The 16,604-nt window shown below is 39.2% G+C and overlaps 1 protein-coding gene across 1 annotated transcript in view; it reads right to left on the bottom strand.

The window, feature by feature from the left end:
- The window catches only part of COLEC12 (collectin subfamily member 12), a 233,281-nt gene that overhangs the window by 216,154 nt on the left and 523 nt on the right, over positions 1-16,604 (bottom strand). The gene's annotated exons all lie outside the window — the stretch shown is intronic.

The raw sequence follows: 16,604 nt of genomic DNA, 5'->3' as shown, positions 1-16,604 counted from the left end.
CCCCACCCTCCCTATTCACCTGATCTGACCCCAAGCAACTTCTTTTTTGTTTCCCCAGATGAAAAAAGTCCTCAAAGAAAACGTTTTGATGATGTGGAAGAGGTGAAACAAAAAACATCAGGAGCACTAAAAAGCATCAAAATCGATGTGTTCAAAAACTGTTTTAAGCAGGAAAAAATGTCTTGATGGGTGTGTTTTATCAAATGAAGAGTACTTTGAAAGTGACTGAAGTTTAAACATGGAAGAATAAATACACAATTTTTTATAAATAAATTTCAGTCAGGCCCTGGCTGGTGTAACTCAGTGGATTGAGTGCAGGCCTGCGAACCAAAGGATCAAGGTTCAATTCCTAGTCAGGTCACATGCCTGGGTTGCAGGCCAGTTCCCAGAGGGGGACCCATGAGAGGCAACCATACATCGATATTTCTCTCCTTCTCTCCTTCCCTTCCCCTCTAAAGATAAATAAAATCTAAAATAATAAATATAAAAATAAATTTTAAAAAATAAATAAATTCCAGTCACTTTTTGGTCCCTCCTTACATATGTATATCTCTATCCAAAATATGTCTGAATTTCCAACTTTCAAAATGATCAGCTACAAGTATATATTTTTGTATATTTAAATATATTTGCATATGTGTATTTATAGCTGGTCAGTATGAAAGTTGGAAATTCAGATATATGTATATTTGTGGCTGATCACTTCTTAAAATATTGGGCTACTTCAGAGGTACATCTTTGTCCATGTTTCATGCTGATATTCCTGATACATAGCATACATTCAGTAAATGTTTATTAAATGAATAAGTGAACAAATACTCAAATGCAGCTGAAACAGATCCAAAAGATAGAAGAGCTGTTTCATCTGTTAATAAATTCTCACCTACAATTAAAATGAGCCTCTTTTTTATAGTAATAACAATAGCCATAGCTGATATTTATTGTTTCCTATGTCCTAGACCCTATGTGCAGCCCTTGATACACATTATCTTCTCTAGCAGATTCAGAAGATACTTGAGACTTCAGAAAAATCACTTAACTTTAGTATCAATTTCTCCATCTGAGGAATGAGGACAGAAATATCTATCTTGCAGTATTTTGAGAGATATTAGAGATAATAGTTTAAAATGCCTCACATATTACATGCCACTTAGGAGAAGCTCAGTAAATTGCACTAATTTCCTCATAATTAATTTGTTATCTTATATTTTGCTTTTTAAAGTAAAATGGCAGACCAAAATGAACATAAGTAGAATAATTTTTTCAATTACTTTATATGAAATAACCATTTGCCTGGGTAAAGAAGAATAGTACAATTAAAAAGACAGTTTTATGTTTTTAAAGGAAGAAGAACAAAAATACCTAAAGAGAACTAACTACCTTAAGGATAGATTAAAGTGTTTATAATGCACATATACATTATTACTAAGTATGGTTCTTGAACATAATTTGTTCTCTAAAGTAATTTAAACATTAACTTTATAAATATTGTTTATACTATAATTTGATTAATAATAGTGAAAAAGTAAACTTCAGTTAAGCTTTTGTCAAAATTGTTACAAATTCCAAAGAAGTGTATCAAGATTGGTGAGGTTTCACAGTGCAGTTTTATTCTTACATGATAACTGTTGACATTATAGTTTTCCAAGCCTGTCAGAATTTTATTTTACTCCTTACTTCTTATAAATAACTAGCCATTTTCACTGGAGTTTTCAACTCCTGTAAATAACTTATACTACATTTTATTTAAGGTTAAGATCCCATAATTCTTTCCACTTTAGTTATTTATATCTTCCATTGAGACAATACGTTATTCTTGAGCTTCAATTCTTTACCTTGGATGTGGTTGCTAAGCACATGCAAATAGTGTACATCAATAACCCAAAAGAGTTACTTAAAAATAAAGAGCATCAGAACTGCAAATAACTTATTAAATAAGATCTTTTCATAAACTTTTTGCTCAATTTTAAAGGTGTTCATTATAGATTACTTCTATGCTGTAGTGAATTCTCACATGGCCTATTAAGTTGATCTGCCCTATAAATTTCAAAAGTTGTGGATTTCCAATCACACACAATTAAAATATTTAGTATTCCATATAACAGAAGCTAAAGCACAGAAGAGTTCCACAATTTTTTAAAGCCCAACAATCAAGAATATGGCTTCACTTAGTACACTGTTGGTGGGAATGCAGACTGGTACAGCCACTGTGGAAAACAGTATGGAATAGCCTCAGAAAACTAAAAATGGAACTATCTTTTGATCCAGCAATTCCACTGTTGGGATTATACCCTAAGAGCCCTGAAACTCCAATTCAAAAGAACCTATGCACCTATGCAAATGTTCATAGCAGCACAATTTACAATAGCCAAGTGCTGGAAGCAACCTAAGTGCCCATCAGTAAATGAGCAGATCAAAAAACTATGGTTGGTACATTTACACACTGGAATACTACACAGCAGAGAGAAAGGAGCTCCTACCCTTTGCATCAGCATGGATGGAATTGGAGAGTATTATGCTAAGTGAAATAAGCCAGGCTGTGAGGGAAAAATACCATATGATCTCACCTTTAAGTGGAACCTAATCAACAAAACAAACAAGCAAGCAAAATATAGCCAGAGACACTTAAATAAAGAACAGACTGACAGTAACCAGAGGGGAGGAGGGAAAGAGGAAAATCATGGGAAAAAGAAGGGGAAGGGTCGTCAAGGAACATGTATAAAGGACCCCATGGACAAAGCCAAAGGGGGGAAGGATTGAAGGTCGGAGGTGGACGTGGGTAGGGCGGGGGAAGGTAGGTGGGAAAATGGAGTTAACTGTACTTGAACAACAATAAAAATTTTAAAAAGAATTTGGTTCCATTAAGATTTCTATTCAATGGCCCTGGCCAGTTGGTTCAGTGGGTTGGAGCATCATCCCAATGCCCCCAAGGTTGTGCGGTTAATCCCTTTCAGGGCACATACCTAGGTTGGGGGTTTGATCCCCTACTGGGCCCATACAAAAGACAATCAATGAATGTTTCTCTCACTAAAAGCAAGGAAAAAAATGTTCTTGGGTGAAGATAAAAATAATAAAATAAATTTTAAAAATTTAAAAAAGATTCCCATTGAATGCATTCAAAACAAGCATACCTTTGAATGTGATTTTCTAATAACTGCAGTTTGGCTGAATGAAAAACCTGAGAATGGATTTTATAAGTAAATTCTATTTAATCTCTTCTATAGAGGAAGTATGGCTAATGAAATCTTTAAATATCTTTACAAAATATTTAGAATCCTAAATTTTAATGTGCTGTAAGGAAAATGCACACAGTGAAAACCCAGGGTCCTGGCCTCAACACAGATCATAGCTAGTTCTGCTGGGGCCTGACAAGTCCCTCCATGTCCTCGCATATGCTCTGGGCAGCCTATTTTCCCCTTTTTTTTTTTCCTGGCAACTATTTCTGACCTTTTTTTCCTCAAGGACCCTGCGTGACGCCTGCCTTCTTACCATCAGTAAATAACCTTATTTTCTCCTCTACAGAAAAACAGAGGTTATCTGGCAGGAATGCCTTACAAATTCCTATGCCTGATACAAGTTATCTCTCTCAGCACCTGGCCTCCCTACTCCCCACTATTGTCATATGACTAGGTTGTCTTATCTGCCATTCAGGACTCCCCACCCACCCGTTCTCAAAACCCAGCTCTCCCTGCTCTCACACCCCATCCCCATCTGTTATGACTGCTTTTCTCGCCTCTCTCTCCCTACAGATTCCTCTTTCACTTCCTATACTCTTCATCAGAGCCAAGCTCCTGAAGTCCTCTGCACTTGGCAAAGTCTAGGTCCTGTTTCCTGTTTAAACGTCTGCTACATGTCTGCTGCCACACAGTGGCACTGGCCCTGTTGAAACAAAGGTCATTCAAGCCCTTCAAATCGCCACATCCAATGGGTACTCTGCACTTTTTCCTTGATTCATCTAACTTCTCTTCTGCTGACCCTCAACTTCTTGAATCCCTCTCCTCCCTCCTCGTGACACAAAGAGAAGGTGTCATCGCTTCTCTTTGATTCTCCCACCAACTCCATCACTCTTTATTCTTGATCTTCATCGAGACTCCTCCCACTTAACTGCCTTGCTTCAAAATAAAGATGCACCTAAAGATTCTGCCATCAGCTCTGTTGCCAAGACTTTAACAATTGTTTCTGATTACCTATGTTTCCTGCCTGGAGTTTTCTGAGCTGAAGACAGAAATATCTAGTTGCTTAACTAACATTTCAAAACTTTTCCCTTTCATTTAGAATTTAAAATTTACTGGCATGAAGTCCATAGTCGTTCCTTATGATTTAAACAAATCTCATCTCTGTATTTTTGTCTCTTCTTGTTCCTGGTATTATTTGTACTTTCTTTCTGCTAGAAGTTTGTCTGTTTCATAGGAAACAGCTTTGGTGTTGCTCATCTATATATTTTGTTTTCTTTCTCTATTCTGTTTCTACTTTTACCTTTGTTATGTTCTTCTTTTTCTTTCTTTTTTTTAAACACAAACCTCTCCAGAGGAAGGTACTTTTTAAAAAAATTTATTTATTTATCTTTAGAGGGGAAGGGAAGGAGAGAGGAAGAGAAATATCAATGTATGGTTGCCTCTCGTGTGTCCCCTGCTGGGAACTGGCTTGCAACCCAGGCATGTGCCCTGGCTGGGAATTGAACTGCGATCATGTGGTTCACAGGCCCGCACTCAATCCACTGAGCTACACCAGCCAGGGCCTTCTTTTTCTTTCTTTGGTTTAACTCTTGTTTTTCCAGTCTTGTGAGATGAATACTAAATGATCTGTAATTTTTGTACTTTTTGTCATTGATGGAGTTAAGGATTGTGGTAGATACTTGTTATCTGGCGGGGAGGGAAGGGTGGGTATCTAGCATCTACTATCTTTATGTGTTTCCTACTATATTTAGGTAATTTCCCACCAATGAGTGTTGAGGGGAGGCAAAGGCTTTTTCCTGCTACAGAAGCAAAAAGGCCACATATTTGTTGTCTCCACTTATCAAGGCACAGGATTTTAAGTTGCCAAGTATTATCACTCAGCAATTTAGTTTCTGTCTATCTGTCTATCTACCTATCTGCTGAAAAGAAGTTTGATATCAGTCTAATTGCCGTCTCTTGTCCTTTGCTCTGTATTTTCTGACAGGTTCTTCAGGTTTTCTTTTTATCCTTGAGACCCTGTGATTTCTATTATAATGTGTTTAGGTACAAACTTACTCGTATTTATCTCCTTGGTACCAGCAGTATACTTTCAATGTAACAACACATATCTTGCTTTTCTTCTAGAAAATTCTCAGCCATTTAGCTCTTTGAATATTGCTCTCTCTCAAATCTTATCAATCCTGTTCTTTTGGAATGTCTCCTTGATGTACACTGGAGTCTCTCTGCCTATCTCTAAGGTTTTCTTAGAGAATATGAATATTATTTATATTTCTGTCTCTGTGCATTAAATTCTGGGTGAATTCCTCATTACTGTCTTCAGTTTACTGTGTCAATCCAGAATTTGCCTCTTCTAATAAATTTTAGTGAATACATTGATCAGTTTCAAGACTTCTAGTTTTCTTTTTCATAGTTACCTATTTTTATTTCTTTCTGTTTTTGTTATAATAGTTCATACTGTTATTATGGCTATGATTCCTTTATTTATCTTTGTGAGCATCCTAAGATATTTACTTAGTTTAAAAATTAGAAGAAAAAAAGATTATCCATTCACTTAATTTCATCTGGAATGAATTCTTATTCTGAGAGGTGACCTTATTTGTTGTCTGTGTAGATGCTTAACTTCCCTGGAATAGAATTGCACATTTACACCTGTACTCGGGCCTCATGGTGGGTTGAGTGTACTTTTTGCCTCTAAGTGGCAATTGTTTGTGTACATTTGTTTTTCAGACTATCCCGTAACCTCCTCAAGAGCAACTAATATTTTATTTTTCAATGTCTTACATCAAATCTGATATTTAGTATGCATCCAATGAATGCTTGTTAAATTGATTGGATTAAATGCAAGTAAATCTTTTTTTCCACTACATATTCTGTTTTCTCATTGATAAATAAAGGAGTTAGATTGAATGACCTCTAAGAATTTTTTCAGGTTCATCGTTCTGCCATTGTTATGCCTTGAATGTATATTTTAACTATAATTCACACATAAATGACTATTATAAGTAACATCAGTAAATCTTTAAGTATTTCAGACCTGAAAATATAATTGTAACAGGAGGGGGGCCTTAAAAAAAGGATTTGGAATGGGGTCCAGAACTCATGGTTTCCAGGAAATATTTAGATGTCCTCATCCCCCCCAAGGTGTCAATTGGAGGAAGGGACAAATGGAGCAGGGCCATTGAGAATTGTTTCGCATAGCAATAGTTTCGCAACTAACCTCTGGCATGGTCATTTAATGTATCTATAACCTTTAACTGGTTTCATAGATATGTTAAATAGCTGTGGCCATGCTTTGAGCCAGGGAGAAGGGAGTGCCTTCTACCCAGGATGTAACTGGGGGCTGGTCCCCTGAGTTACAGTACCTGCATGAGAGCTTGGAGTTGACCAGCTCCACACCATGGGGCCACACTTGCCCAGACTCACTATGGCAGCCCAGTAAAGCTGGGAGGGTATGGGAGTCCTGGCAGGCGTAACTGATTGTAGGAGGAGTCAAGAATGGGGCTGCAAAGGAGGACTGGCGTGGGGATTTAAACACAGACATGGCAGCCACTGGGGAGAGCCATGCAGTTTGGGGCAGAGTAAGGACCCCTCTTGGTGAGGTGAAAGAGAGAGCCACCCAGCTTTGCCAGAATGGAGATCCCTGCAGCCAGGTGAAGAAGAAAGACATGTGTTTTTGGCAGAGTGCGGACCCCTGCAGCTTTGGTAGAAGAGTCCTATGCAGCTTTTGGGTGCTCCCTTTGGCCACGTGGCCTGGGAAGCAGGAGAGACTTTGCCTGGAAGAAGGGTGAAAGAACTCTTTGCCAGTAGACCATGAGAAGGTGCCACATGGCTTTGGAGTAATTAGAGATCCTGCATGGACGGCAACACAGCTGACGATGCCAGCGGCCTGAAACACAGATGTGTGCTGCTTTTCCTGAGATACGGTACCCAGAGTTAGGACAGGGGGAGAAGGGAGCACTGTGGGCATCTGTGGTTATCTTAAAGGACTTTGATATTTTTATGGGAACATCGGGTCACTGCTTTAAGTCTGTATAGCTTTGAATAAACCTTTCCTTTCCTTTTCACAAATCTCTGGCATTGAGAGCTGTCTTTCCTCTGGTGGCAGACAGATGAGCCCAGTAGGTATTAGTATACCATCCTTGCGAGGGGCCCCTGTTTTCTGTAACAGTTTTCAGCATCCCTGGGTGGGCCAAATATTGCCCCCCCACTTTGACCTGTTGTTCTGTAACATAATGGCAATATAATTGATGGTTTCTTTAATTAATGTTTCTAGTTTATTCTGGGTTTTTGTTTTGTTTTGTTTCATTGCTATCTAAAACAGACCAAAAATGAAAGGTAAAAGAAGACTGTCAGGTGCAAAGTACCTTACTCCCAATATGTATCGTACATAATTACTTGTGATACTTTAACATGATATTTATAGTTTTATTTAAACTATCTGATTATCGTTTTATTTTGATGGGAATCTTTTATTTTCTCTTTTCTGGATTTTATGTTATTTTTATTATTTTACAGTGTTTTGCAAATTTTATTTGCTGCTATTTCATTTAGTATTTTTATTTTTTAAAAGTTATTTTATTAACTATGCTATTGCAGTTGTCCCATTTTTTTCTCCCCTTTTTTCCCTCTGTGCTGCACCCCCCTCCTACTTAGTTCTTATCCATGGGTCTACAAATAAGTTCCTTGGCTTCTCTGTTTCCTATACAATTCTTAACCTCTCCCTGTCTATTTTCTACCTACCATTATGCTTCTTATTCTCTGTACTTTTCCACCTACATTCCCCATCCTCGTTCCCTCCCTGCTGATAATCCTCCATGTGATCCCCATTTCTGTGATATTGTTCCTGTTCTAGTTGTTTGCTTAGTTTGTTTTTGTTTTTCAGGTTCAATTGTTGATAGCTGTGAGTTTGTTGACATTTTACTGTTTATATTTTTTATCTTTTTCTTAGATAAATTTCTTTAACATTTCATATAATAAGGGCTTGGTGATGATGAACTCCTTGAACTTGACCTTATCTGAGAAGCACTTTATCTGCCCTTCCATTCTAAATGAAAGCTTTGCTGGATGGAGCAATCTTGGGTGTAGGTCTTTGGATTTCATGACTTGGAATACTTCTTGCCAGCCTCTTCTTGCCTGTAAGGTCTCTTCTGAAAAATCCGCTGACAGTCTGATGGGAACTCCTTTGTAGGTGACTGTCCCCTTATCTCTTGCTGCTTCCAGAATTCTCTCCCTCATTTTAATCTTGGCTAATATAATTATGATGTGCCTTGGTGTGTTCCTTCTTGGGTCCAACTTCTTTGGGACTCTGACCTTACTGGATTTCCTGGAAGTCTATTGCCTTTGCCAGATTAGGGAAGTTCTTTTTTATTATTTGTTCAAATAAGTTTTTCACTGGTGGCTGTTCCTTTCCCCCTTCTGGTACCCCTATAGTTTGGAAGTTGGAATGTTTAAAGATGTCCTGAAGGTTCCTAAGCCTCTCCTCCTTTTTTTTTTTTTTTAATTCTTGTTTTTCATCCTTTTCTGTTTGGTCATTTTTTTCCTCTTTCTGGCTCACTCCTTTGAGTTGAGTCCCAGTTTCCTTTCCATTACTATTGGTTTCCTGTGCATTTCCATTCATTTCAATTAGTTTAGCCTTCATATGTTCCTCTAATTTGTGACTCAAATCAACCAGTTCTGTGAGCATACTGATCACCAGTGTTTTGAACTGTGCATCGGAAAGTTTGGCTATTTCTTCACTGCTTAGATTTATTGGCTCTGGGGCTCTGAGTTGTTCTTGAGCCATGTTTTGATCTGTTTGTGCCTGTTACGTATGGTGTTCACCAGAGTGGGGCCACCCAGGTTGCTGGTTTGTGACTCTATGTGGGGGCAGGGTCAGAGAGGGACAATGGTGGTCCCCTATGCCACTTCCCACCACTGGGGCCTGCATGGTCTGTCTCACCCCTTGCTCCTTCACTGGTTTATCTGCACTGGAATGTGTGACCACGGTCCGCGCTCTGTGAGTCCACTGCCTTGCGCCCTCAGTGGGTCCGCCCGCTTCTCCACACCTGGGATCTGCCCCTGGCTGCCTGCATGCCTGGGTTGCGTGCCTGGGTTGGTCCGGTGGATCTTCTCTGCCTGACCCCGCTCTGCTTCTGGCTCTGCCCCTCTTACTGGTTTGGCTGAAGGGTTCATTGTTGTCAGACTTCCGTATAGTTCAATTTTCTGTGATTTTGCTGCATTTTTGTTGCTAAAACTTTGTTGTTTTTAAACTTGGTTGTGCGAGAAGGCACAGTGCTTCCACCTATGCCTCAATCTTGGCGGAAGTCTCCTCATCTGATAGTCTTGTGGGTATTCCTTTGTAGATAACTGTCTCCTTTTCTCTTGCTACTTTCAAAATTCTCTCCTTACCTTTAATCTTGGGTAGTGTAATTATGATGTGTGTTGGTGTGTGATTCCTTGAGTCCTACTTCTTTAGCACTTGCTGAACTTCCTAGACTTCTTAGAAGTCTATTTCCTTTGCCAGATTGGGGAAGTTCTTCATTATTTGTTCAAATAAGTTTTTAATTTCTTGCTCTTTCTTTTTGCCTTCTGGCACCCCTATGATTCAGATGTTTGAACATTTAAAGTTATCCTGGAGGTTCCTCAGCCTCTTCTTGTTTTTTTTTAATTCTTGTTTCTTCATTTTGTTGTGATCGAATGTTTCTTCCTTCCTTCTACTCCAAATTGTTGATTTGAGTTCCGATTTTCTTCCCATCACTGTTGGTTCCTGTATAGTTTTCTTAATTTCACTTTGCATAGCCTTCACTTCTTTCTCTATTTTGCAACCATACTCAACCATTTCTGTGAGCATCCTAATTGCCAGTGTTTTGAATTGTACATCTGATAGGTTAGCTATCTCTTCATTGCTTCATTCTATTTTTGGAGTTTTGATCTGGTCTTTCATTTGGGCCATATTTATTTGGTGTACTTCTTGTGTAGTAAAGGGCAGAGCCTTAGGTATTGGCCAGGCCAGGGCAACTCGCTTTGCTGCATTGTGTTGCTATATGTGGGGGAGGGGTCTGAGAGGTAACAATGCCTCTTGCTTGGCTCTTGGCCAGCTTTCAGTCACTTCCCCTGCTACCCATAAGAAATTGGGCTCTTCTAGTGGTGATTCCAAGATGAGTGCGTTTGCGTACATTCTACAACCCATGGGTCTCTCTAATTAACTCTCCTGTAAGGCTGGGAGTTCCTCCTACCACCACAATTTTTATAGCCAGAGGTTTTGAGGTTTTATTTCCCCCACACTGGAACCCTGGGTTGCATGGTTTGTCTCACTCCCCAATTGTTCCTTCCAGTTTACCTGCATGCAAATGTGGGACTGCCAGCCACCACCTAACCCACCTTGTCCTCCAGCTGCCATCCTGCAGCTTATCCTCTCCACGCCGGCTGCCTGTTTCTGCCCCTCCTACCAGTCTGAATGAATGTTTCTTCTTTAACTCCTTGGTTGTCGGACTTTTATACAGTTCAATTTTCTGGCAGTTCTGGTTATGTTTGGTTTTTAAATTTGATGTTGTCCTTCTTTTGGTTGTTTGAGGAGGTAAAGTGTATCTACCTATGTCTCCATCTTGGCCAGAAGTCTCTTGTGTAAAAGATTTTAAAACCTAGTCATTGGAGACCTTAGCTAATGTCATGGAAATTGAAGTATTTTGGAAATTAGAAGTTTCATTTTCGTTGCTTACTGGCTTTGCTGCCCCAAGTTTTCATGTTCATGTTGGAGATCAAGCACCTATAAATAGCATAAAATGTAAGCTAACTAAAAGTTTGGTTCAAGTAATTCAGGGCCCACTAAAATTTGCCATTCATTTATTTCATTCATTCAGCAAAGATTCATGCAGCATCTATTAGTAACTAAATACATAATAATGACAAGATAGAGTGGGTTCTGCCCTCAAGGGTCTCAGCAGTTGGGGAAAGAGAGAAGCAATTAAATGTTTGAAAAATACCATGTGTATGTCCTGATGGAGAATCCATGATTTAGTAATGATGAGTCAGAGAAGTGTTGGGCAACTACAAAGCAAATTCAAATTAAAAAGAAAAAGAAAAGAAATGAGGCATCTTGTATGGAAAAAGCAAATCCTAACCCATTGATAACATAGGTCAGTGAGTGAAACTGGGCTTCACCAACTCAATTCCTTCAAACTCATATCCAACCCAAACTGTGTCTATAGTTACCACCAGCAAGCTACAGAAAACTACCAGAATTCATTCAGTTGACCTACACTCAGTCACTTCTTCAGAGAAAACACTCTGCTAAGTGTGGAAAATATAAACACACACCTTTCCAGGCTCTTACCTTCTAGGAATAATAAGAATAACTAACACTAACTGATCACATAATTAAGAAAACAATCTGTTGAGGGCTTTGTGAGTATGATTATTACTATTATTCCCATGTTACAGATGAGAACAAGTAGCTTGTTCAAGGTCCCACAGGTGATTAGGGTAAGAACCACAGCTCAAATTCATGGCTGTCTGACCTTGGAGTGTTTGCTTTTATACCTGTCCACATTGTCTGAACAGCAGGACTCACTTGGGGGTTTGTTGGAAGCAGGTGCAGTGTCCATAGACAGCACAGCTCCAGTTTCCTGGCTGAGCAGGGGAAAAGATGGGAACTGGAAAACTTCAGGTGGCTGGTATGAATTGCCAGAATAAATAAGTTAACTATTTTCCCTCCTATGTTCTCAAAGGTGGTTGAGATCTGTGTGATACTTGATGGCAAATAATCTGATTTTCTCTTTCCAAAGAGTGATATAGAAAACTTTGGTGCTCATTAGGGGTGCTTTATTGGTCTTTATATATGCACTGAGTTTCTTCTAAAAATGAAATTTAAATTCTGCTGCCTTTTATCTTAGCCCTGATTGCAATTTTAGTTCTGTTAGCTATAAAAATATAAGATTACTAAAGGATAGTCATGTAATTTTCCCTAATTAAATGTGCATTATTTCCAACTTTAACTCATATCCAAAAATGTGAGAATGTTTAAAAGAATCTGTCTCTGTATGTATGTATGTGTGTATATGTGAAAGAGAGAGAGAGAGAGAAAGAGAGACAGATTTTCTCACTGAAATATTTTTAGGTCTGGAAATTTTTCTTAATTTTTTGAGCACAAACAATCTGTTCTTCCTCTTTCTTTCCTTATTCATAGTTTTATAAATTAGTAAAATTTGTTGTGCTAAAATCATTTGAAATATTTTTTCAGCCACTTCAACAATATTTTATAACCTCAATAAAGTGCAATTGCACTGGTTCTTAAGAAAACATATCAAGCAGGACTATTTCTAGAATGTGTAAATAATCTTATTTTCTTACCTCCTTAGGAAAAAGAATGGAAATTCAGCTAACTGAAATCCTCTTTGGCAATCATTTATAGTTATGCATTATAGTGCATTATAGTGACTTGATTTCTTTGGTTGTACACAACACACAGAGGTGTTTTGTGTGTTTGCTGAGCACTTACTTATAAATATAAATGTTTGGGGTGGTACATTCCAAATGATTCAGTTACAACTACTAGTGTCTTGATATGTTGTTGGCTAGCCTTCAACAAAGTTGCTATTTGGATAAAATAACTATTTGAATAAAATACCGATATAAAAAAACAGGAACAGATTCACAGAAATGGAGATCACATGGAGGGTTATCAGCGGGGGAGTGAGAGGGGGAGAAGGTACAGGGAATAAGAAGCGTAAATGGTAGGTAGAAAATAGACAGGGGGAGGTTAAGAATAGTATGGGAAATGGAGAAGCCAAAGAACTTACATGTATGACCCATGGACATGAACTAAAGGGGGGGGGGATGTGGGTGGGAGGGGTGTGCACGGCAGAAGGGAATAAAGAGGGGGAATTGGACAACTGTAACAGCATAATCAATAAAATATATTTTTAAGAAGTGCAAATAGGTGGTTACAGAATAGCCTGAGTATGCAAAGTACACTATAGGAAATGGAATAGCCAAGGAACTTACACGCATAAGCTATGGACATGGAAAATGGTGTGGGGATGGTCTGAGTGGGGAGTACTGAGTGGAGGGGGGCAAAGGGAGAAAAATCAGGGTAACTGTAATAGCATAATCAATAAAATATAATTTAAAAAGAAAATAGTGCCAGAGGAAATAAATGAATAAATAAGTAATAAAGAAATGATGCCAGGGACCTCTTGGTCTGCAGGAGGAGACTACCAGCCTCCTGACACAATCTTTCCTTTTCTTGAGAAGATTTAACAGTCATTAACTGGTTCTGAAATGTAAGACATCAGGTAAGCAACTGCTGCCTGAGGGAAAAGCAGTGTATTTTCTGTGGCTGAGCCAAGGTAGCTCTCCGGGGCTTCTTAGGGCACACCCTTCCAGGAGGAAGTGCTCTCATTTGCATGACAAGCCCATAGGTTTTCTAAGGGAAAAGTGTCCAAGACTTCAGGAATTTCTCTCTGAAACTCAAACTTTAGACAAGTCTTTGGAGTAGATTTAGAAGGCCCTAGCTAAGGCTAATGGTCAGGAGAAGGCAAAGGGTCTTTTGAAATAAAATTACCTTGGGGGTGGAAGAACTTACAGTGTGTTGCATCCTGAGGCAACAACAACAAAAAAAAAACACCTGTATAAAACAATAAAGTGTATATGTATCAAAAGTTGGTGGCCCATCTGGGAAGGAGCTGCTCAGCATCACCATGCAGGGGTCAGAGTTTGAGCATTGGAGTCATAAACACCGGATTCTGAATCCCAGTTATGCTGTTGATCGGTTGAGTGGCATTGGGCAAGTTGCTTAACCTCTTTAAATTTTGCATTCTTTGTAGGAGAATTCTGCGTGGTGTGGGCCCAGCTCCCACTCGGAGATGCACGGGACCCATACCCACAAATAGGTTCTCTCTTGGGGAATCAGGCCTACAATATGCTTAGGCCGATTTGAGTCTTGCTTTTGCTAAAAACTCTCTCACCTGGATTTGTGGCAAATATTTATTGCAAAGTAACTTCCTAAAATCCATGCTAAACCTTCCTAGGACCAGTGTAAATGGTCCAACCACTTTTGCCCTTTCTATTTGCAAATACCCCTCTTCTATGATGTGATTAGCAGCATTGGCTCCTTTGTTTTCTGTAAAAGGTAACCACCTAAAGCAACCTGGGCATAGTACATGAGGATTATAATGTAATGTGCCAAGAAACCCAATAAAGGCTGGTCGCAGCAAGGGCCACAGCTTTTCCTCCCCTTGAGAGAAAAGCCATGCTGTCCCTTTTCCTCCACAAGACTCAGTCCGTGTGAATATCTCATTTCATCCATAATGATGCGGACACTGTGGGCTGGTGTCTGCATCAATTCTTCAAGTGTTAAATTGGGGCAATAATATGTCCCTTACAGAACTGTTATGAGGATTAAATTACATGATGTATGTAAAGTGTTTACAACATAATGAGCTCTCAATTAAGTACCAGCTATTTTTTATTATCTTATTTTATTTTATTTAAATATTTTATTTATTTATTTTTAGAGAGGGAGAAGGGAAGGAGAGAGAGAGAGAGAAAATATCAATGTATGGCTGTCTCTCACACACCCTCCACTGGGGACCTGGCCCACAACCCAGACATGTGCCCTGACTGGAAATTGAACCAGTGACCCTTTGGTTCACAGACTGGTGCTCAATCCACTGAGCTACACCAGCCAGGAGTGCCAGCTATTCTTGATTACCCGTCTTCCAGATGCTTTTAAAAGTCCCTCATCATTGTAATCAATTGAACCTAGTTGATGGCTAATTCAGTTATCTTCTTTCCATTGCATACTTTTGTTCCTGTAACAGGGTGCACTCCCTAATAATCTGGAGTCCCTGATTGTTTATAATTATTGGTGGTGTTGGTCTCTACAACAAAGGCCTTGTGCCTCAGGCTCAGAGGGTGTGAGCCCCATAATTATTTAAAACAACCTGGTCTGTTCTTTTCCACCCACACTTATTCAGGGGATACAACTTCCCTGATTCCTGAAACCCCAGGGCAGACCAAGCTCTAAGGTTAGTTTCAGCTCCAGGGGGAAATTTCAAGAAGCTTCCCTTTGGGACAGTAGTTTGCTTCAAAATCAAGGTCTCTGCCTGGAGGCTCCAATTTCTTAACAGCTGCTTACCCTTGACAGGGTCAACCTCAGTGTTCAGTCTCTGGGCTCTTCTTGCTGGCTGTCAGCCTACTATTCATCACAGACACCAGTCAGGGACACTGTAGAGGACAGCTGTGCTTGGATGGACTTTGTGATTCCTTTTCAGCACTAAGAGCCTAGTCCCACCTGGTTTTATGACCCACTCGACAGTCAGCTCTTATTTGCTCCTACACCAATCTGCTTAGAGATACAAACCAAAATTTCATGACCCCCTGGGCACTCACTCTCAGGTGAGTTGCTTGACCAGATATCAAATCCCTCTGCTGCTTTCATGACCCTTGTCCTGACATATGTCCTGCCTTGTTGATCACATGGCAAAGTTGGAGCAAACTTAGCAATATAAATCTTCACAGGTGGAGCCACTACATGCCAAAGAAACAAAATCATTGTGAAAAGTACCTGCATGCAGTTGGTTTTGGGACTGAGGTAATTTCAAAGTATCATTTCACTCGGAGAAAGAAGTGAGATGATGTATGATGATGTTTATTAAATATTTGGCTATGGTTCAGGAGGATGAAGTCTTGGTTATCAGATAAACAATGTGTCTAAGCATAACCTCCAATGATGTCATTATTTTATTCACTGGTTGTGGATCAAGCTAAAGATAAGACAGAGATTGCTAGATAAATCTAACAGAGTAAGTTTACTCAGATAATAGTTACTTATTGTCAGAAGTCACTCATTTATTCAACACACTAACACATTTTTCTTGATGCTCCATTTTGTGAGAGACAGTGTTCTAGCTGCTGAGGACAGCTACAGAGCACCCTGGGGATTTGACTTTGCAGTGTGGAGGCAGATAGCGCCCCAGCTGTCTCAGCATACTACAAGCAGTACTGCTGAGTGAAGAGAAGAGGGAGACAGTTTCCTGGGAGCCTAGAAGTTTCTGCAGAGGTAATAGTGTTCCAAAAGATTTAAGTTCATTTGTGTTCTGTCCATATGCAGAATCCTTCCCCCTTTTGCCATCTGAAAGTTTCCAAGTTTGGAGAATTATTTAGATTCTAAATATTTCTAAATCTCTAAATTTTAGGGAGATTCAATACAGTCTTGACATTCTCTGAAAGAAAGCCATTAGTAATAAAACCTGCTTAGTTATTTCTAGTGAGATACATTCCCTGAATAAGACTGAAGTCATTTGAGCATACCTGAAAGTTAGTCAAGTTTCAGAATGCTGCCTTAATAACTCTGAATGGCAAAAACAGGCATCAAAGTCAGTCTTCCTTGAGCAGGATTTTCAGCAGAATACTTTGAAATATAGCCCCTGAGAATTAGAAACCTATAAA

Source organism: Artibeus jamaicensis, unplaced genomic scaffold, assembly GCF_021234435.1.
Source record: "Artibeus jamaicensis isolate MK-2021 breed Jamaican fruit bat unplaced genomic scaffold, CSHL_Jam_final contig_354, whole genome shotgun sequence".
Taxonomy (NCBI): domain Eukaryota; kingdom Metazoa; phylum Chordata; class Mammalia; order Chiroptera; family Phyllostomidae; genus Artibeus; species Artibeus jamaicensis.
Note: the sequence above shows the minus strand (reverse complement) of the source record. Positions and strands in the feature narration are given on the sequence as shown.